This window comes from Gopherus evgoodei, chromosome 5 (genome assembly GCF_007399415.2).
Source record: "Gopherus evgoodei ecotype Sinaloan lineage chromosome 5, rGopEvg1_v1.p, whole genome shotgun sequence".
NCBI classification, from domain to species: Eukaryota; Metazoa; Chordata; order Testudines; family Testudinidae; genus Gopherus; species Gopherus evgoodei.
This window is the reverse complement of record NC_044326.1, coordinates 116,362,379-116,385,850: the sequence shown is the minus strand read 5'-3', so window position 1 is coordinate 116,385,850 and position 23,472 is coordinate 116,362,379. Positions and strand designations below refer to the sequence as shown.

At 41.2% G+C, this 23,472-nt stretch overlaps 1 protein-coding gene across 1 annotated transcript in view; it reads right to left on the bottom strand.

Annotated features, from left to right (window-relative positions):
* Positions 1-23,472, bottom strand: part of ALPK1 (alpha kinase 1) — an 84,961-nt gene that overhangs the window by 48,849 nt on the left and 12,640 nt on the right. Inside the window, exon 2 of the mRNA XM_030564711.1 lies at positions 4,766-4,914. The gene's annotated coding sequence lies outside the window, so the exon portion shown is untranslated. The remainder of the gene's footprint in view (positions 1-4,765; positions 4,915-23,472) is intronic.

The window sequence follows — 23,472 nt, the reverse complement described above, 5'->3', positions numbered from 1 at the left end:
GTCTCCCAAAGGTTACTAAACCTTTTCCCACATGCTTATTAGCATGTGTGTCAATTAGTTTACCATGGTATTCTTGTGATCAGAGATCAGCTGATGTCCCTAACTAAAATATCCTAAAAAAAATTCCATCTTGTGATTATTTATCAGCAGTTTAGTTATTACAGTGCTCTATCTTGTGATTCTTATCCTCTAGCTTACTCTTGGTTGGTTACTTATGCCTAGGATTTTTGGGCCTTATGCCTTAATTAGTTTGGCTAAGCTACTGTTGTACAAGCCTTGAGCCTTTGTAGGCTCGTTGCATTACTCCCTTCATTTATACCCAGGCTTCCCTTAGCACATACCTACACCTATAGGCTACAGTGACAGACCTACAACTTTCTGGGAAAGGAGACTGGGACTGGTATGAAAACCCTGAGAAGCGGAGGCTGGGACTGGCTAGGTGAGGAGAACGGGATTGGGACAAGGAGAAAAGAGTGAAGAAGAGACAGGATTAGGGCAGGGCCACATTGGAAAGGAGGAGGCAGAAACGATCACATTTTGGGGGGCAGAGCAGAAAAGTCTGTGCCCACTGGAGCACACTTCCCTACAGAGCCTGGAATGGAACCCAAGATCTCTGAGTCTCCCCACTTCTCAGCAGTCAGCAAATATTTGTGAAACCCTGGCAAACTCTCTCATTCTGCGCCAACGCTGGTCCACATACAGGATGACAACCTGCTACTGCTATCGTTTACTCCCTTAGCTCCACTGGCAAAGGTCAGTGTAGTGGCTCTAAAGGTTCCAGTTCTGCTGATGACCCATGTGGATGTCAGTATCATGCCACCTGATGAAACTTCTGGTTTTTTTTTCAGTTTGGAATTTACACACAATAAACTATGTGAATTAAACATTATTAAGGTTGCAAAGTCGAGCACTCAAAAGTCAGGAAATACCAGAACAAAGTTGCCTGTGCAATCTTTTATCTGCATGTGTTGCAGAAGCTGGAAGATGAGTATTGAATGAGGCAAAGGATTACAGGTAGAGAAAGGATGGTCTTCTGGTGAAGGCACTTAAATGCTGCAAAAAACAAGCACGAGCCTTTAAATCACTTCCACATTACTCAGGGTTTCATTGATTTATGAAACATGTTCTTTTTGCGTTACAGTTCAGGACAGAAACAAGTGGCAGTTTTAAGTCCTATACCTCTGGAACACAGTCTCCTGTCACCAGTCTTCTTTATGTTAACAGGAGTTTTGTTCACTTCACATACACCCATTGGAAGGAATTACGACTTCAATAAATTCATTGTAACAGATAATGCTTGCAAGTGAGTCAGTGGAGAATGAGATGCTCACAAATTTGGTGGCTGTCCATGAACAGGGATGGGTTTTTCCACAGCAAGTCTATAGAAGATAGCACTGGTGGAGTGGGGCAATCTTCTCCCTAGTGTTCATCAGCGATGGTAACAATAGAAATGGGCCTGATCCAGTGCTCTGCATTCTCCCAAGCATGCAGAAGAGTCAGCAGAGCTCCACTGCCAGCAGAGGATGGGGGAATGGCAAGGAACTACTTTCTGGTCATGTGATCTCCTTAGCTCCCCAGGCAGAGGGACTGCTGGCTGCTCTTCGGAGACAATGGAAGAGGGAGCATTAATGCTCCTGAGACTGTGGTCCGTCCAGGGTCTGCATCACTCCACAACACAGGGCTACACTAAATGACGCAGTCTAGCTTGGAGGCCTTATCTTGACTACAAAACATTATCGTGAAGACTCCAATTAACTTATAGAATACTGACCACAACTGTGCATCCAGCATAGATATGGCACAAAGCCTGCTCAGCATCATGTCAGCTAGTCATGTTTAAACCCTAATTTAGCTATTTATAACTTAAAAAAAACAAACAACAACAATCATCCTCCCCCTCCAAAAAAAAAAATTCAATTCTAAATGACAAGTGAAATTGTAGGCCAAACTGTTTGTCAAGATCATTGGAAAAGGCTCATCACAACTTTGCTTCACAGAGATCTCTTTTCCTAAGCATCTTTTGTACAGGGGTAAGTAGTGAGAACTTCAGTTTGCTAAACCTTGTAGCATTGCTGGAAAAGTACATCCTTATAATATCAAAGCACTCTCCTCCTTATCCCATTAGGGCTAAAGAAATTGATCCAGTTACAGGCTACCTTTCGATCAAGGTAAAAACAAACCAGCTCTCAACGCAAGCTACTATAAAACACCAGAGCTACATTTACCATTAGGCACACTGACATCCAATTGATTTATCTGACTGAACAATCCTGTTTGTGAAGGGGTGCATGTGACAGTCTCATGAGTACACCTCAGGTTAAGACGAATCATCCCTGCCATGTGGCCCTAGCTCTATTCCTGCATGTAAATAGATTTCTTTAAAAAACACTCGCTTCTCTGGGGAGCACTTTATTACCATACATACATGTATTAGTTTACACACTTTCTCTCTCTCACTACAGAATATGTGTATATAGAAAAGAGAGAGAGGGAGACCCCACCAACTCTGGAAATAGCATGCATTAGCAACTGGTTGGAGAAGAAATGTTTTGGGCCACATCATCCCAACTTCATCAGAAAAAAAAAATCTCTGCTAAAAATGCACTAGAGCAAGAAAGAACACAGAGCTGGCCTTAAACACAGTGCTCAAGGAACAAGGGAGTCAAAGGGAGGTTTGCAAACATGGTCGAACTTGTGCTGCATACATTGCAGTTGGACCCCGGAATCTGGCCCATTATTCTTTAAGTGAGACTTTAGAAACGTGTATATAGTTTTCCCCAGCTCACACTGCGATTTTTCAGCAGTTTTGAGATATTTTTGTCTACTGACCACAAATATACATGAAAACACTTTTCCTCCTTGGAATTCAATCACCTCTTCCAGGGTGTCCACTTCCAAGTTGCCCCCAAGGTGAATGATGGGTTAAAAAAAATTCAAATTCCCTACTTTGCCACTTCAGAAATAGTTTCTGGTAAAAGATCTACACCTCTAGAGTAACTGGAGAGTGCAGTCAGAAAGAATAAGTTCTCTTCAAGTTAGAGTACCACAGTGTAGATTTTGATCCACAAGTCCTAAAACTTTTATTGGGAAACAATTGGGCTAATCAGTTCCCAGGAGAACGAAAACCAATCTATTTTTCTTCACATTTCCCACTTGCTGCTGTGCAAGAATGCTAACTATAGCATCAGGATATTTTTTATCTGGTAAACTATCAGCCTGCAAACCCACTTCTCTCCCAGTAAGTATGTTTAATGCTCCCGCAGGCCATTGGGAACAAGGATGGAAACATTCACATTTTAGATCCTATTCAGTTTGGGCTGACCGTCCTACAACAAACCGTTCTCCCACTCCATATTGGACTATTGCTGAGACATTGATACAGTGACCTGGTACAGTCTTTGCTGATTTGGCCTTTGTAGTTTTTTTGCCCCTTTATTCCTCCCCTGTCCCATGCAAAATACAGTCAGTGTATATTGATGGCCAATAATCTGGGCCTGTCGTACCATGCTGTCAAGAAGGAGCGGCACAGTAGCTAGAAAGAAAGGCAAGAAAGAAAAAACCCACCACCATTTTCTTTGGTGGATGCCACTACAAAGTGACTCTACATGCTGTACAATAATGAAATATTTGTATGATTTGTTGGTATATCATGAGCTTCCATGTGTTGATGAATGACAGAAGGGCCCCTGGGTTGAAAGCAGCCATGTGTTCATTCTGGTGCTCTCTTTTGTCATTTCTTATGTAGCTTAATAAAAAATAAAATAAATACTAATAGTATTAGAGTGCTAAATACTTCTTCACCTCCAATAAAAAAAGGACTCCTAGCTTGCACGTTATGTATACAACACTCTAAACTCCAGTACATGACCAAACATTATTGTGAGCAGATGGAAGGGGGCTTAGGGCACCAGAGTGGAACAACTGAGAGACTCCAATAGGATTATGAATGCACATTTCACTGGTATACAACAACTTTTCAATTGCATTTATTAATTTTTATAAACATAGGCCTCTTTTCTGGCTTGGTCCTGCACCACCTTGAAGTCAGTTGCAAAGTTTCCATTGGCTTCAATATTTCAGGATCGGTCCCTATATCAGGGTCCCAAGAGTTAGACCAGCAGCTCTATAAACTATGGTTCCCAGACTGCCTGCAGATTGCAGAGAAACCTGGCAGATCAAAAGGTGCTGGCTTCTCCTCCAAGATCCTGGAAGCAGCTGAACACAAAAAAGAGGAGCCAGCACTGTGGCCTACCTAGGAGGCCTACCTAGGAGGGGGAGAAACAGAAGCCAATCCCAGAAGCTGGAGCCATCAGGTGGACTGGAGCTATCAGCTACAAGCAGGAGCAACATCTGGGAACAGAGTTAAGAGCCTCCAACAAGAATGCCTACGAGAGAAGTTACCAAGTGGCTCAGCAGCATTTTCAGGGGAGCAAGCTACAGGGAGGAAAGGGCATCAGAATGTTGGGTTAGCACTGGCAAGAAAACAGAGAAGAAAGTGATTAGGTGGAAAAGCAATGTAGCCAAGGAGCAAAGTAGAAGAGAATCAGGGGGCTGCACAATATGTGCTGAAGAAAGGAAGATCTGACAGCAGGGAAACATGCAAGAGGAAAAGACGATCTGGTCCCAGGGAAAGCTGGGGATAGGCAAATAAAGAATATGGAGAAGGAGATGAATTGAACAGCAAAAGACAGTATAATTAATTTTTTCCCCAAGGAGGACAAAACCTTTATTGTATTAAAAACACCAGAAAATACCTAGTACTTACAAATGCTGTAGTTGCGACACAATGGCAGTGAGAGTAGGAAGCTAGGGTATGGGGGGCGCGGCAGCACCATTACATGATGATCTCTTTAGCAAGGTGTGGACCGTACTGTGACAAAGTTTCAGAACCCCTGAGCTAGAACATCACAAAATCTGCCAAAAGAAAGGAATTTTAAGTTATATTGTGGGTAGGAGGAAATTTGGGGCTTCGCCTAACCGGACTGCAATCAGCTTTGAAGCCATTTTTGAAAAGCAATCAACAGACACTCCAAAAATGGAGCAAACATAATAATCATTTGAGAAGCTGCAAACAATGTTTAGGAAATGTTCACACTGTTACGGTCCTGAAATCCCAATTAAAGTTTCGCAGCCTTTTGTTTCTGAAAATATATTATCTTAATTTTAATCTTATTGAGGCCATGCTACAATTCCAGGGAGACCAATGAAGGGGAAGCAAAGACCTGATGATTTCCATGTGGAGGCTGCATTTATGGATTAATCCCAACAGGGAGCAACTAAACCTCATCCCAGGGGCATTTCAGTTGGGACGCCGCACAGTCAATTGAGAAATGGGGTAGTTATTTATGACTGGGACTGTTTTGACTTTCAAATAAACATTTTAATTATTTTAAGTGCTACACTGAAACTCAGAAATCAAACACTGTTTTAATTTTTATGTCAGCTGTGCCTCCTTCTCCTCCCACCCTTCACCCTGCCTTACTGATGGAAAATTCAAGCTGGGTTTAAATGCCACAGTGTACATGATACTGATCTTCATGTCAATCACATCAGAAAGCATTTCCCCAAAGCAAAATCCACTGCTGAGACACATTGCTGAGAGCCCTTTCTACACCAGCAGATTTAGGGTCTGATTTTAGAGTAATTCCAATGAAGTCAGTGGGGCTGCATTAGTCTAAAACTGATATACATGAAAGGCGCACACTCAACTTTCATTGATTTAACTAGAGCAAGATGTACTCAACTTCTCTAAAAATCAGGCCCTCTGTGACTGGCTCAGACACCCTGACGCATCTCACTGTAGCAAAACATTCTCATCTCTTTTTCCCTGTATATTCATGATCTAGGTGATATATTTTTCTCAACTGCTTGAACAACTTTAAAAAAAATCGGATCCTTTATTTTTATATGAAAACAGTTATTTTTAATATATTTCCATTAAAATTAAATGTAAATTCCATTTAGTAGAATGCAACCTTTTAACTTTTCTCTGCCTTCTAATTCTAGAAAATTGAAAGATTCTTTTCTTCCTTTGCACAGCTTGGCAATTCTGATGTATGTTGAGCTAAGGAATACTTCATAGAATATCAGGGTTGGAACCTTCCTACTCAAAGCAGGACCAATCCTCCACACCCCTAAATAGCCCCCTCAAGGATTGAGCTCACAACTCTAGGTTTAGCAGACCAATGCTCAAACCACTGAGCTATCCCTCCCCCCTTCTATTTTCTGCTATTCCAGCAGAAATCATTCCTCTTGTTCTAACCAAATGAACTGAATATATAAAACTGCCCATTGTGAAGATTACACATGATAACAGATGATAGGCCAGATCCTCAGCTGGTATAACTTGGCATAGCAGCATGTAGCTTCATTGTGGTCAATGGAGCTGCACTGATTTACACCAGCTGAGGATCTGGCTCCAAGTCCTTTGACTAAATGGGAGCAGTAGTGAAATCATGACCCTCTGGAGCTACTATAAAGCTACTCTAGCTGCATACCTGCATCCATTAAATCTAAGGAGCCTCATCCAGTCCCCTTTAGAAGGGACTAGCAGAACTCCTATTGACTTCCATCAAGAGCAGGATTGGGCCCCACACCTGTGAAATTTAGAAGTCTAGATGTTGTGTTTTTACTTCCATAGCAGTCTGTTTTTCTTTCCAGATCCAAACAGTCAGGGCCACGTTTTTATGCACTGTCTCTCAGTTCCTATTTAAAAACCAATTTAATAAAATGAGATTATTAAAAAAAAAGTAGAAAATGCATACTACTAGTTCTGTGCATTTATGTACTTGTCATACAACACTTTGGAGCCAAATCCCTAGTTCATGCAAATGGTGTTGCTCCATTAATTTCAACGGAGCTATGCTGATTTACAGCAGCTGAGGATTTGGTCTCATGTCCCAGAATTTTTCTACATTGGAAAAAGCAACACGCTAGCAACAAAGACTAAACAAAAATATCACCAGTGAGCATTTCAGCTCATCATTATTACAATCATCCCCAGCAGCAGGCAAGTTCAGTTTCTGAATATTCTGACAATCACTTGTGTTTCACTAGAGTATTATTTTTTTTCTGGTGCATGGAAGCTTTGCTTTGTCAGAGATAATGAAAGAGACATGGCAAAGCTATTTGCTAGGGGCTTTTTATTTTTTTACTTCTCTGGTTTAAAGATTAGATGTTTTCTTTTTGTAAAGCTGGGTATACCAACTGGCATTGGCTGTATTAAAATAAGGAAGAACCTCAATCAAAAAAGCCTCTCCAAAGGCAAGCTTTCTTGTTAATATGCACAAACATGAAAGGCTTTCTTTTCATCCTATACAACTACAGTGTGTGTAAATTGCAGGGGGCTCATTGGCATAAATCTCGGCTGTGACCTCTGAGGTAAACTGGATTTACATTACTTTCTGACAAGAATTAAATGAAGGCCTTGTGGATATACGAACAGCCTTCTAGACTGCAACAGATGGGCATGAATGTGCTCCCTAGGCAAACTATCAGTGACATCTGTGTCCTCCAAATTCTGGTGGTCTCAGCCAATTAACAGGCAAAAGGAGAGAAGGGGGAAAAAAAAAGCCGCCCTCTGCACAGCCACCCCCAGTCAAAACTGAAGCAGAAGTGCTTGTGTTTAGAAATGGGATCAGGAACAGCTCACAGCAGTGAGGGGATTGTTATTAGGCTCTACAGAGATAAGCATTACAGAAAAAGCTAATGTGGATAGATTAGATATTACTAAAACAGAACAAATTCTGCCCCTCAGTTAAACCAGAGTAAACCTAGAGTAATATCATTATTGAGATAGATTTGCTCTGGTGTAATGGAAAGCAGAATTTGGTCTAATGCTTGCTTATAAGCAGAGATGGGCTCAAAACAAAGCACTTCATCTAATCGCACTTACCCATGCTTTGGGAAAGCTTAGGTCCAGGTCTGGAGCCAAACTTGATGTCTACTTCCTATCTCTGTAGTGAGGTGAATCAGAAACTGGATCCAAACATCCCTAATTCAGATCTGGCCTTTTCACCTTTTTTGGTGAGGCATACAGACCCCTGAGAAAAAGTGCTCAAGTGACTAATGTAATAAAGATTGGAGACAGAATCTCTTATCCACCTTGGCCATTACTGAAAAACAGTGCTTTTGGGATGGATTGTAAATATAGCCACTGGACATTTAGGGATCCTTCATATGGTTCTTCAGAGAACTTCAGATATTTTTCAGTGTGGCACAGATACTGAGTAAAACGTCAAGAATGTTCTGCATTAATAAAATAAAAAAAAAGTCTCAAGTGATTTATTTCAAAACTGTTTTAGCTTTTAAGAGAATAAAATCTTTAAGGGAAATGATCTATTCAGAATGGAACATTTGAGATTATTCTTTTGAATTTTAGGGAACATCCATGAAATTTAAAAACAATAGACATTTACATAAAACTTTGATCCTGATTATGAGTGCAAGGGACTGGAGTAGATGACCTCTCAAGGTCCCTTTCAGTTCTATGATTCTATTTGAGAGAACCAGACATCACCACACTAACAAGCCCCTAAGAAAGAAAACTTCCAACAGGTGAAGTTTCACATAGCACTTTGATTTAGGTCTTAAAAAGAAAAGTGGTCAGTAAAAAATTTAGATTTCATTGCTCTCCAGAATGTATCCTCATTAAACATTTCCCTTGAGAGTTAGACTTTTTAAGATAGGTGGGAATTTAAAATAATCACCCTCGATTCTCCATGTCTATGTAAGACTTGTCCTTCTTGCAGTTGCATGTAAATATTCCCTTTTCCATTAGTTCACCCATAGCTATATCCACAAAACAAGATACATAAGGGAAGAAGTGACTGACTCAGAAATACTGAGCGCCACAACTTTCACTGAATTTAATGAGAGATGCTTAACTTTAAGCATGTGCTTAAGTATTTTCCTCAATAGCAGTTCTTTCCTGAATTTGGCCATATATGCACAATTTCTCTATGGTAAAGACACTTCACAACTTGCACTAATTTATTTCACTCTTTGACACAGTCACTTGCATTGTCCATAGGAACCAAAAAAGGCTGCCTGCAAGAATATTTGCATGAGCAGCATTATTCTGGAGAACATACAATTGTCACCTCGATCTGTAAACCAAAAATGTAGAACAACTGGCCACTTTATGTACTAGGGGATATAAGGGAAGGGAATTCTGGGGCAGAAACATCCCTAAACTGTTCAAACTTTGTTTACTTTATTAACCAGAAATGTTAAAACAAACAAGCAAGCAAACCCAACCTGAGTCTACTGCCCCTTTTGGATTATCCTCTGTGTCTCAGGTGACTATTTTCAACAGACTGTGCGGTACACTGCTCTATATTCACACCACATTCATAGGCCATGTTCTTTTTGCTCGATAAAAGCGGCTGATTGGTGGATGTGAAATGTGTACTGTAAGCTGTTCCTCATGAAACACAAGTTTAAAAATATTTCCATTACTTCCCTTAAGAACAGTGCAAAAGTTCCAACTTTTTACCTCCTCCACCCCAGTTGATACCTCTAGTATAACACAGGGTGATAACAGCAGAAGGGATATTGGGCTAAATGCAGAATTGTGATAGTATCCCTACTTGGTGTACAAAAGCACCTGTTGTTTTGCTCTTGTAGTGACTTTAAAAGGGCCAATTCTAGCTCTCCTCCCTCTCCCAAAACTACCATTTCACACACCATTACTGGATGCAAAAGAGGGAATAACTGAGAGACAGATCAATAAATTTAAAAGATCTTTAAAAAAAAGACAATGAATTTGGTACAGCACATATTTTTAGATCAAAGATGCCTTTGAAGTGACAAACTCCTAATCCATAAACTACTGAAGCACTTCCTTTCTGTTCCAAACTACTTGTTGTCAAATAAAATGGAAGTTAAGGAAATTATCTTTATCTGAAAATGGCCAAAAGAAGCCATCACCTAATGACAGCCTTGTCACAAATGACAATTGGGGAAATTGTTAGGAAGGCGAGGCCTAACGACTTGAGAAATAAGCTTGCTGTTTGCACTAATCTGGTCATGCTGCCCCCCACACACAATTCCAGTCAGCTTGCTGTGTGAAACAGCTAAGTCTTTGTCACTGTTAACAGCGGCTGGAAAGACTTCTCTTTCATGAATATGTATCACCAGCCCTCTGTGTCTACAGAGACAAACCCTTCAAAACTGCAATATAAAAAATAAAACACCCTCCCCCCCGCAAAACAACCAACCAACAAAAACCAAAATCCTAAACTACTGAGCTGAGCAGAGCGAAATGCTAGTAACTAATGAAAGCTCACGCTTTGGTAATCAAGCCAGAGGAACCCTCTGCTCAAAGCCTTTCCTAGGACTTTTATTTCCCAGCAAATTGAGATGAAGCCTATAGAGCACTTCACATCTTCATGTGTAAATCTGCAAAACCTAAATGACCCCACTGGGGTCTATTATGCATCTTTCTCTATATTTATATTAAATATTTGACCAAATGTGTTGCACGGGTATGAAAAACACCCCTGGCTGTATACACAAAACCGTGGGCCTGATCAGCTCAAACTCACATGAGCCCATGCTTACTCATGTGAGTAGTCAAGTTGATTTCGAGGGGATTACTTGTGTAAATACAGACTACCTGCAAGTGTAAGGGTTCCAAGACTTCACATCTCTTCGGGTGTGAAACTTACAAATACATTAAAAAAGAATATGCATTAAATCAGATTAAAATGTTTGACATATTTAAAATATGTATCTTAATATACTATTTTCTACTATAGGAATGGGTTCCATTTGAAAAAAAAATACAATTTGGCCAAGAATTTCAAAAGCAACTAGTGATTTTTGGGTGCCCAACAACACAAAAGGGCCTGATTTTCAGAAGGCAGGTGTTCAGCACTTTCTAAGAATCAGATCTCTTTAAAGCATCTCCAGCTGGACAACCAGAATCACTAGCAATTTTTGAAACTCTTGGGCTTTATTTTTTATGGCATCTTTTTACCAACTATTCACAAAATGCTCCACAGAGAGAAGTATAACAGAAACATAGTGCCCGATTTTACTGTCAGTAACACCGATTAAATCCAGAACAACTCAGATGATGTCAGTGGAGTTACATTGGTATAAAACTGGAAAATGTGAGAAGGGACTCAAACCCACAGCACTTTACAAAACTGTGCACTGAGGTTCATATACAGGCAAAAGGGAGGAAATGGCTTATAAGGATGCTGTAGAGTAGATCTATATGACAATTATTTTGAATCTGCAGAACTGATCCTGAATTTCCTGCATACCATAATCTGCTAGTAAAACCAGTGGGAGGTACAGAAACACAAAGAATTCAGGATCAAACTTTATATGGATATGATCAAAATAAATAGATTAAAATGTGTGTGTGTGGGAGGGGGGTTCTCTTAGGAATGCTGTACATTAAAATAGTCAATATTGTTCATAAAGTTACCTTGCGTTATTTGCTACTGCTGTTTGAACTTTGGTGAGTTAATCAGGTAACAAAATGAACCTAATTTACTAAAAAGAAATGTTTTTGTAACATCACATATTTTAATTTTTTCTCCCAGTAACAACGAGAGGAAGAAATTGGACTTCCAGTGCAGATATCAAGACACTAAGCTCAATTTTGAGAGTCTACGATATTATGCAATGTTTGCTGTAGACATTTCCATTCATTAGCATATTCTACTTTACATGAAATGCAGTGATGAATGCTCCCCCTGATCTAAGGCTAATCCTCTTTAAAGAGCTACAGGCTATATTACATGTGGCCACAGCCGCAGTTATGCCATGGCTGAATCACTTTGAAGCCTATTGAACAGTGTTTCCTTGTGAGACTTTGCACAAATCCATAAACCAGTGCTCTCTGTGTTGTGAAATCCTAATGTTTTCATCATGAAGAATTTTTATAAAGGGACAGAACCTTTCTCCCTCCAGTTAAGGTCACACTGCACGTGAGATGCTAGGCTGTCGTCACTACTTCTAACTGCCAATCTATAACTGCAGCATACAAGATTAAAGTAAAATGTTGGCCAGGTCTTTCAACAGCAAGCAATTATTCAGAAGACATGGCTGTTGGAACAACAATTTACAATATATAAAGATGAACTGAGAACCAGCCTTCCGGGAGAGATGATTGCCTTAGCACATTTTTCTGTGGGCTACCTAAAATTTACCAAATTTCGATGGCCACCTTCTAAATTGTGATGGCCAATATAATCAGAAAGTGACATGGGATACTATTGTAACCTGGAAATGTTTTTTGAACCATGCTTCTCTCCGTTTCTCTATTCCATCCCCCTGCTTCCCTCTCTCTTTTTTACATCCATTTCATTCCTATGCATTTTCTTCATCCACATTCTTTTTCTTTCTTTTCCTACATCCCTTTCTGTGGACCTGATCCAGAGCCAAATGAAATCAGTAGAAAGACTCCCATTTATTGCAGTGGGTTTTAGATCAGGTCCTGGGTGTGTGCGCATGCATATTTGTTTCTCTTATTTTCAGGGTGGCAGCTGAAAACAAGAGAAAAAAGAGTCCAGCAAGTGCCTCACTGATTCACCAGAAAGCTTTATGATCAATGCCTGCTGCTGAGTGAAACTGTCAATATTGCATCATCCCAGGAAGCTTTGTCATATAGCAGCCACCGTAGGTAAAGCACTTCTGGTCAGCACCAACCGGCTATTCTTCTGCTGGCTATTCCACAGATGTCCATTAAGGAAAATAAAATAATTAAACTCTGGGGCAAGATGCATCTCACTTAGGTAGATGACTAATGCACACCACCTAGCCCCTTTACAATTTGAGTAGCGGACTAGAATATACATTGTCACACAATACAGTGCACGAGGTACCTTATTTATGTGAGCATTGCAAGACACAGTACAATCAAATTAGAAAGAAAATCATGGTATTTATGGGGCCTGTCCCAAAGTCTACTGAAGCCAGTGAATTTCTTCAGGCCCTTAAATACTGCAAACACTTATCTTTATACATAACTAATTTGCTTCAGAGTAGCCAAACAGGGTTTTTTTAAGTGATAAAAATAATATCTTACATTTACCCAGCACCTTTCATTAATAAGGACCCTGGTATGATATTCAAAGTAAGCACTTCTAGACAAAACTATACACAATGATCACTTCATATGCCTTTGAAATGCAGCCACCTTTGAGGTGGAATGTGGCAGCTGTACACAGCAGCACGACACCTTAGAATAGGAACTACAGAAGAATACTATATCCATTTGAAGGTGCAGATAGAATGTAGTTAGGCAGAACACATTTCTTAAATTGCAATCTGACCAGGACACCAGGACTAATACTCTGGTTCTTGCAAGGAGTGCCATAGGGTCTTTAATGATCACAACAAGTCAGTAGGGTTACAAAGGTTAATACCCTGTCACATGATGGGTCATAATCCACTGACTCCAGTGGTTTCTGGTATAGTCAATTTTATATCTCACTTGAAAGACGAAACCTTTCAAATGAGACATAAAAGTAGCCCAGAGCCCCTTACATTCTGAACCCACTCGGGGAAAGAATACCATCTACTCTACTGAATTACCAATATCACTTCCTACAGTTTAAAGGGATTCTCTTGGGCATCTCCCAGCCAAGTACTGACCAGGTCCTATTTTGTTTAGCTCACGATATTGGACAAGACTGTAGTCTGAGGTGGTATAAAGACTATCAAGGTCTACATGCAAAATGTTCACATTCTGTCATTCTGCAAGGAAAACAGTCCAAACCACCCTTGAAGAAGGTGATAACTCATATAAATACCTCTGAATGAACTTAAAAGACATACAGCCCCTCCCACCTCAATTTCCCTCTCCTAGAGTCTCCTTTTCCCAAGGGCTGATCTCCTGCCTGCATTATCTATCATATGTGATAAGATGGCCCCTTCCTGAGTCACCCTCAAGGCAGGCCATGGCTGACAGATGCTCCTGCCTCAGTTTCCCCTTTCTTCTGGAGCTCAGTAACTCCATGCAATAAATAGCCCTTTCCACAGTTAATTTATTACCAGAGGTCCCAGAACCATAATTCAGATTTTCCCAGCACAGTCTGAACGGTACATTCACTCTTTCAAGTCCCAAAAGTCCATCCACACCAAATACAGCTCTGGTGTCTCTCACTGTGCTCCAGCTCCCTCGTATGCCTCCTCACTATGCCTCACCCCAGCCCCTCTAGCTGAGGTGCTTCTCTGTTCTGCTTCCTTCCCATCTCTTGCCTGGAGACATCAGCGGGCTCACCCCTCTGTCATTCCCAGCCTTCAGCCCTCTCTGGCTTTAGTTCTACAGCTCAGAGAGCCAGCAACCATTGCCCTTTGTTATTCTCAGCCTTTCGCCCTCTCTGGCCATGGCTCTCTGGTCTGGGAAGTTTGTAGGTGATCCTCCGACTGCTTTCTCGCCTTCTGCTTTCACCAGCCTGATCTGGCACCACTGCTCAACCATGGCATTTTCACTGCTTCCTCTTTCAGGAGCAGCATCCTCACCCTCAAGCTCTCAACCCAGCTCTGCTCTTCCTCTGAGCTCTCTCTATTCAGGACTCTGGCCTCACCCCCTTCGTGGACAATGGGTTCTGAATTCTTTCTCTGGGTTCTGAAGTCATACTTGCCTTTGGGGTGTCTCTCATTTCTAACCCTGAGGGCAGTCCTGCCCTCCTCATTACACCAGACTAGGGTACATCTGGACAAGAACAAGAGAGCTGGGTCCAATTCCATTAAGGGATCAGCAACCCTGTTAGAAGCCCTTCTTAGAAGATATTCATTTAATTTGCCTCATCCTGTATAAATGAAAATGTCTCCAATATTTTAGTCACTAGAATTCAAGCACAACCAAGGAGAAAACCTTAAATATATGATCAGTGAGCTCTTAAGTTTGAGGAAACCTCCATAAAATTAGAACTTAAGTCAACACACGTTTAGTCACAGAATACACAATCTCCCTAAAAACATGGTGTCGGATCCTCAGCTGAAGTAAATGAGTGTAACTTCACTCATGCTTACTGTGGTAGGCCAGATCCTCAGCTGATGTAAATCAGCATAGCTCCATTGGGGCCAGCCACCAATAAAACCTGCTTTTTTGATCAACTAATTTGATGTTTTACAGAAAAAAGGCAAGGGGCTCCCTTTCTGTATAGCGGTGAGGGAGGGAGCACAATTACGCAAGGAATTAGGTGCACAATTACTAATCACAATAGTGCTGCCCTAGAAGTAATATTAGTGATCTCTACCTTCCAACTCTACTAAATCCACTAGAAATTCCTCTTCAAAAACATGCCCCACCCCACAATCGGTGAGGCTCCAAGCGGTTTTGGTGCCTGATTGCAGAAAGGAAAAGAGGGAAGTTCCGAGTATTTCTCCCATAAATCAGTCGGATGATTTAGGTTTCCTTTAATGATGACATTTTTAAAATCTTGGCTCTTCCCTCATTCACTTCCCTTTGCTACTCTCGAAACCCTGCATCACAGTGAGTCTCTCCCATTCTGAGGGCTGCATGAGGCTTCCTCCAAAGTCAGTCAATGCCACTCTAATTAGCAAGAGCCACATGAAAGTGTCTCCTTGCCCCCTTTTCCCAGTGACTGAGCATAATGCTCCTGCTGCACTCTCATATCTGTTTCTTTCTGGTTCTGCACTTCTATGCTATGATTAATTTACAGTCATATTACACGGCTACTTTACCAGGAATTGATTCCACAATGTTTCAACAAGAACCATGATCCACTGGAGAAAGGGAAGAATGGGAGGATGATACACCAGGAGAAGCTGCAGGAGTAATCTTTTCCTCATTTATCAAACCTTCAGATTCTCAGATGTCATCTAGGCTAGAGTAATTTACTGTGCTAACATTTGTTCCCCTGGCATGGCTGCAAAACACCCTGTATTCACACATAATCTTCTCAATTGTATATCCAACATACCGTGCTATTTAGACTATGATTTTTCAACATTTAATTCCAATTGAGTCTGGATCATTCTAGGCCAAATTGTTAGCATGCTTGTCAGGATAGAGGGGCTAGCATAAATGGTGCCAGTGGTCTTTCCACCACAAGATGTGTATCAGGAACCAGGCTATTCCAGCAACTGCATCAGCTGGTGAACCCCTGACAGTTCTGACTCCATCTTTGCTAAGGGCAATCTGTGGCTTCAGTCCGTTTGAGAACACTGAGTGATGGCAGCCATTTTGAAAGAGGGGAGTTTCTCTGAAGAACATTGCTCCTCAGATAAGTCTTCACTTATGAAGAACATTGGAAGAGGACTACTAATTCTATACATTTTTTTTTAAACCCTATCCATCGTACTAAATTTACTCAAGAGTCACCTCTCTGCCTAGTTTGGTGCAGACAGACAATGCCTGAACTGAGATCATTTGGAACACAAAAGACAAAAACAAAATAATTAAGGACATTTCTTAAAGGACCCACTTAAAATTAATATTAACCCATACATTAACCAACCAATTTACTTGTTGTAAATTCTTAGAAAATTCATTCTGTGCCCAAAGAGCAAATGCTGTAATTTTGGAGAGGATACAATATATTCTTCCAGTGTTGCCAATTCTTATCTGAACTCTAGACGCAGGATAATTGGTGTTTATTTTAGAGCTCCAGCTCCTGGAGTTGACTGAGTATGTGAGAATCTCAGTTTTCATTTTAAAAGAAAAATTTAATTATTAACCCTCACGATTGTTGAGAAAAGCCTAAAAATGTAAACCACAAAGGCCCCAATCAAAAAGCAAATTAAAAAAATCCTTTAAATTGACTATTTCTTAAAAATCTCATGAATTTTAAGCCAATCTCCTAATTTTGTGGGGCCTAACACATGATTTTGAAAACTTGGGGCTGGCAATACCACTCTTCATATTTAACCTGAACCTTTGCTTTAAGTGCAAAACTCAACTCATCATTTACTATGGAGCTGCAACTACTCTACCATAATGAAGAATCTGCTCTGCTCTAGAATTCTATCAGTTGGTTTAAAACTCTACAGAAAACTCTACCATTCTGTATTCAATTCCAAAGGAAGGTTCTGCTGTTACAATAATTGTCTTATGCAGCAAATGCTGAGCTTGCAAAATGGCACTCATTGGACACTGCTCCACTTTTGGAGGCCTTGTGCATTTATAGATCTGAGCTTCTGATGAGGTGGAAAGTGGCAGAGTGTTCTAGATAAATGTGTGAGGTATAATGTATTTAACATTTATTATTTAAAGAACACTCTCACCATTGGGACTTACTGGCAGTAGCAACAGAGAGGCTAAAGACTGACTAAGGAACTACTGCTGCTTCCAGGTCACAGTGATGCTATGGCCCTTTTTCTGTAGCAAACCCCAATACAGAACCCTTCCTGATGCTGACTGCCATAGTTCTCTGAATAGTAGTTGGCTTCCCTCTCCATCAAAGCAGGAAGCAGAATGCCTGAGCAGCTCCCACAATGTAGCCAAATCAGGGGAGAGATCAAAGGTTTGGGGAAGAGTTCACTACTGGGTAGAAGTCTATGGTACAGGGTCAGCTCATACCCTATACAACCTAACAGATATCTGCTCCTTCTAGCTCACAGTCTCCTTGCAAGTGTCTTGCTGTCCCAGACCTGTGTGATTGAACTTGTCACATAAGGCACCCTAACATTTGTTCTTTTTAGTGAGGAAGGACAGAGGAGAATCAGGAAGGAAGAGCAGAAAGTGAGAAAGAAGAGTTGTGGGATGAGCTGGAGAAGAAACGGAAGAGAACGGTGAGGGGGAAAGGATGAGGGGAAGGTAACACGGCTAGGAGAACTGGTGAGACAGTGAGAGGAAGCAGAGAATGGCAGGTGAGGGAGACAGGGTAAGTAAGAGGAGAAAGGGGGAAAAGACAAAAAGGAAATGAGAGAAAAGAGAAGTCAGGGAGGGAAGGACAGATGAGAAACAAGACAGGCCTGGAGCAAGAATGGAGGCAGAACACAAGAGAGAAAGAAAACAAGAGAAGACAGGGGGATCGAGAGAGACAGAGAAAACCCATCTTGCCAGAAACAGCTCTCCTCATCAGTCATGCACACAAGCTCAAGAAGACTGATTCAGGCACCAACCAGTGCAGGAGAGGGAACAATCCTACCCTCAGTAAAAGCAGGAGCACTGAAGAGGGAAGTAAAACAAAGAGAGACTCACATTTTGTTCTTGCATTGAAATTCCTCCCTAATACTTCAGGTTTTAGAGCTGTTCTGGAGACTCACTCCACCTAGAATTGGGATTTAAAACTTTCAGCAAATTCATCTCCTTCCTATGCATCTCTTCTTCCTCCCCCCCCCACTTACCTCTCCTCTTCCATTTAGAATCAGCTGTGTGTCTTGTCTGATATTTGGATCATAAGCTCTTTGGGGGTAGGGATCAAGTCTTACTAGTACACTTTGGATGCTGCAAAATAAATAAATAAGGGATATGCAGTACTGTACTAGTGTCTGGCTGTAAATTATTATTAGGGCTTTGCTGCCTTCTCCAGTGAGCTCTAAGCAATCTTCAGTCCACTACCATCACCCCTAGACACTCACTTAAAATATTTAAAAAGGGAGATTTACAGCTCTTGTAATTCCAAAATTCTAATTCATACGCTCCAAAAATTATAGCAACCCCACTATCAGGCTTGAGTCACAGCGGCAGGGCAATGCTAGGGGAAGGCATAATATTTGCTCTTGCTGCTGCTTCTGTCTTTGGATACACAGAGGAGTTTGGAGGAAATTGTAGAGGACAAAGAAGAGTTAGGCAACTAACTCCCTTATATACCTTTGGAAACCTCATCCTCAGTCTCCAAGGCTGCCCAGCACTTTAGACCCTGATGCTGCAAACACACACGAGTAGTCTCATTGAACTCAGTGGGACTACTCGTGTGCATAAAGTTACTCATGTGCGTAAATGTTTTCAGGATCAAGTGTTCACAAGACCTTAACGAGCACTAAAAGTCTTTTAAAAGAACAAAAAACAAAGGCTTGATTTACACTACAACTCTGGTAACATAACCCAACACTGCCACCTACTGGCTGTAGTATCTTAACTTGCCTGAACATGGCTATGTGAACATACCCGAGTGATTAAAGTGGAAATACATCAGGAATCAGTAAAGTTGCATACAATTTGTTTTCAGATGACTTCCTGTACCAGAAGCAATAAAGACTAGAATTAGATCAAGTAGTAGAAAGCGAGATAATTCTGGGCGGGTATCTTCTTTTGTAAGAAGATAAGAAAATTGTAATTCAATTTATAGTATATTATATTCACAGATGTAGGCGGTCTATGATTCCCTGGTATCATCTAGCCACCAGTATACAGATATCCACAAGTCTGGCTATTGTGCCCCAAAAGCTCCCAGTTACTCTTTATGTCATCATTGTTATCACCCCATCTTCAGTGGATTCTTGTGGAATTCAAGGTAATGAGAGTTATTGAAGAAATTCAGCTACAAGGTTCCCCAACAGACAATAATAATCCCTTATTAAAGAAAAGGATGCAATGCAATAGTACTCAAAGATACTGTTAGCAGGGGACTACAGGCCTAGTCTGCCTCTAATAATTATAGAAGTATATGGATGGATGGGACCTTTAAAAGTCGTCAAGTCCAGCCCTCTGTGCTGAGGCAGTTATGATTCTGAATTCCACTCTTTATGGTTATTTAATTAATTGCACAGAAAAATCATCTAATTTGGGGTTATTACTCAAGCAATTTTAAGGCTAATCAAACAAAGGATGATGTCAAGGAGTTTAAGACCAAAGGGTGATGTATGTTCAAATTTTTATATAGTATCACAATGACTATGGTATTATACAGATAGTAAATTGCTACTTGAAATGCAATCCACCACACTATATATTAGTTTTTTACCTAATATTAAAGTAATAATATTCTTTAATAAAATGAATTCTATTTTTAAGACATGAAAATAAGCTCACTCAGGGGGTTGGGGTGGCTATCTAGGGGCTTGATCCTGCAAACACAAGCACATGTCTAACTTTTATCAGGTGAGTACTCCTAACAGAAGCTAATGGGTCTTCTCATATAAGTAAAGTTAGTATGTATGTGTGTTTGTAGGACAGGTTCTACAGATGCAAGGGGAGAAAAATTTAAGGTGTTCTCAGTCTCCTACTCCCAGATGTTCTATATGAAGGGAAATAATGTAGGACATGCATCTTTGAGGGTTGGAGGAAGTGAAAGGGAGTGAAGGAATACTTGGCCTCTGAAATATGAGCGTAGAGCCAACCCCTTGGGGGGAAAAGCTCACATACTGATCATATTTTTCACAGATTTTCTGCAAAAGTCTAGCTAGTCTTTATTTTATATATCTAAGGCACATAATGTTAAGTCCTTTAATGTTTCATTTTTGTCCCCTTGTGGTGAGAGCTCAGCTTTGCAAAATAATGGCATCTCTTTACATTTATCCTTTTTATACGGCACTTAAATCTTGTGTGGACATTTTACAAGGCGCATTTTGAGTAAAAGAAGTCACTACAGACAATTATTCTAAATTAGTACTCAAATGGTCAGACCACCTACAAGTTAATGGCTATTTTAATAGTGGCCAGAAAGCTAATGCACACATTCAAAGTGGTCACCTAAATAGTGCCTGCAAAATCAGTGAGTACAGGGGCAGCTCCAGGCCCCAGCACGCCAAGCGCGTGCTTGGGGTGGCATGTCGTGGGGGGTGCTCTGCCGGTCGCCAGGAGGGTGGCAGGCAGGCAGCCTTCTGCAGCCCTGCCTGCGGAGGTCCACCGAAGCCGCGGGACCGACGACCGGCAAAGCGCCCCATGTGGCATGCCGCCGTGCTTGGGGCAGCGAAATGTCTAGAGTCGCCCCTGAGTGCGTATATGCATGGTTACTCATTTGTGCAGGGAAACACCCACTCTGTCCACACCACAGCTGGGCCTGTAAATTCTGCATTTGCAGTTTAGATAGCCAGGTCTGAAAGTTAGCCCCTTGGGAATCAGACAAAGGAAGAAGACACACAATGAAATCCTGGCTCCATTGAAGGCAATGGGAGTTTCGCTGCTGGCTTCAATGGGGCCAGGATTTCACCCCAAATGTTAATTTATTTAAATTACTGAGGAATATAGGAATTGCCCTTTTGGCCCAGACTAGTGGTCCATCTAGGCTAGTATCTTGTTTCTGACAGTGACCAGAACCAGCTGCTCCAAAGGAAAAGTCAAGAACACAAAGTAAGAAATTATGGAATAACCTACTGTGACAGACCCAGACTAGTGGGGTACAAGAGTCTGGTAGAGGGCAAATATACTGGTAACTGGATGAGTAGTTTTCTGTTCTCTGAGTGACCAGAGCAGGGGCTGCCCAGAATAATCAGGAACCTGCTAGAATCAATTAAGGCAGACAGGCTAATCAGGGCACCTGGGTTTAAAAAGGAGCTCACTCCAGTCAGGCGAGGAGGAGCCAGAGGAGAGGAAGTGCGTGTGAGGAGCTGGGAGCAAGAGGCACAAGGAGCTGAGAGTGAGAGGGTGTGCTGCTGGAGGATTAAGGAGTACAAGCGTTATCAGACACCAGGAGGAAGGTCCTGTGGTGAGGATAAAGAAGGTGTTTGGAGGAGGCCATGGGGAAGTAGCCCAGGGAGTTGTAGCTGTCACAAGAGACGCTATAGACAGCTGCAATCCACAGGGCCCTGGGCTGGAACCCGGAGTAGAGGGCGGGCCTGGGTTCCCCCCAAACCTCCCAACTCCTGATCAGACACAGGAGGAGTTGATCCAGACTGTGGGGAAGATCACTAAGGTGAGCAAATCTGCCAATAAGCGCAGGACCCACCAAGGCAGAGGAACTTTGTCACACTACCTGAAGTGGTAGATTCTTCCTAAATCCTATCAGTATGTTAAATTTACATAATCAGGTTTAAGTGTTGTCTAATTCAATTTCTTTATTCAGCAAACAGGCTTCAAAACAAAACCCTACATCTAAGTGCTCTTTAAAATCATTTAATGTGATCTACGATTTCTTTCTCCACCAGAGACAAAGCAAATGTATTGCATTTACATCTTATTCTGCATGAAAGTAAATTGATTTCAGGAATATTAAAAAACTTACCTATCTTCTGTGAGGTTCAAAAGTTTATGCTGGAGAACTTCCCTGGCTAAAAAAAGAAAGCTTATGCAAATTATTTAATGTTTCTGTCTAGAAAGAAACAACTATACAAATTCTTGCTTGCACAGTGTGCATTTTTTAACAGATCATCTAAAGGCCAAACCTTATTCATGGGAATAGCTCCCCTGAATCAAATAGGTACCATATATATGAGCAAGATGAGGAAGTTCAGGTCTTTAACAGTAGTAAATAATAATACTTGGCTATAAATTACTAAGGGTGGGATCCCCAAGGGACTTAGGGGTTGCAACTCAACACCTAACTTTTAAGCGCCTAGAAAAATCACAGGAACCACACTGTGATTCACAAAGTCAAGTTGGGAACCTGGGCTCCATAGACAATGACTAGGGAGAAATAGGTGCCTATAAATGGCATCCACAAAAGTCGGTATGCTAGGCAGCTTCTCATCTAAGCTAGCCAATGGGAGATGCTGACCAGAGGCGTGTGTGCTAAGCCTGACTCATCTCTCAGAGGTAGGCACCCAAGTCCAGGAGACAGAAAAGTGCCTATCATCAACTTAGTGATCCACAAATGGGAACCTGCCACCTGGAGTGAGGAGGCTTAGGCACCGATGCTGTTTTTGGAGAAGATGAGTTAGTGTCAGGATCCTGGCTGCAAGATGTGGGTCAAGGCTAGAAGTTGCAGTCTGTGCTTGTGTCAGGCCAAAGGGCCAGGCGATGGTCAGTAATCCTAGGAATACTCCATTGTGGGATTTTGTGAACCTTCTTGTGAAGCATCAGGAGCTGACCATTGTCAGGATACTGTAACAGCCCACTAGTCTGATCTGGTATGGCAATACTTTTATACCTAAAAAACAATTTAAATGAATACAGGGGCTACACAAGGGAAGCAGTGACAGCTAAAGCCACCAAGTAAAATAGGATTGTCTAATATTTGATTAAATGAATCCTTCCTTGACTTCCAGGTGGTGTTTTACGAAAAGAAAGTTACAGTGTGTGCCTGGTAAACAGTGAGATATAGAAGGAGATAGCAGCCAATAGTGGTGTAATAGGAAAAGAGTGGTTACACTGTCTTTCATTATTTGTTTTTAAGACAGTAGCTTAGTTATTTCATGGGAATATTTAAACTGCCTCAACTTCAGATAGCTTTTTTTTTTTAAATAAAAATGATGTTTAGAAATCTCCATGCCATATATGGCAGTAAATATTTCCCACAAAAGCTGGAATTTCTTATGGGAAACTCCCCCAAATCTAATTACAATGAAGGACCCATGAGACAGTCCCAGCCCCACTCCCTTAAGCCAAAAATCCTTCTTCATGCAAAATTAAGGTTGAGAATATAAATATTGAAAAGTCAGGAGAGAGGGGATCACTTCTGGGTATAACACCAATCTTAACCTGTCCCTTTCTGACTTCTG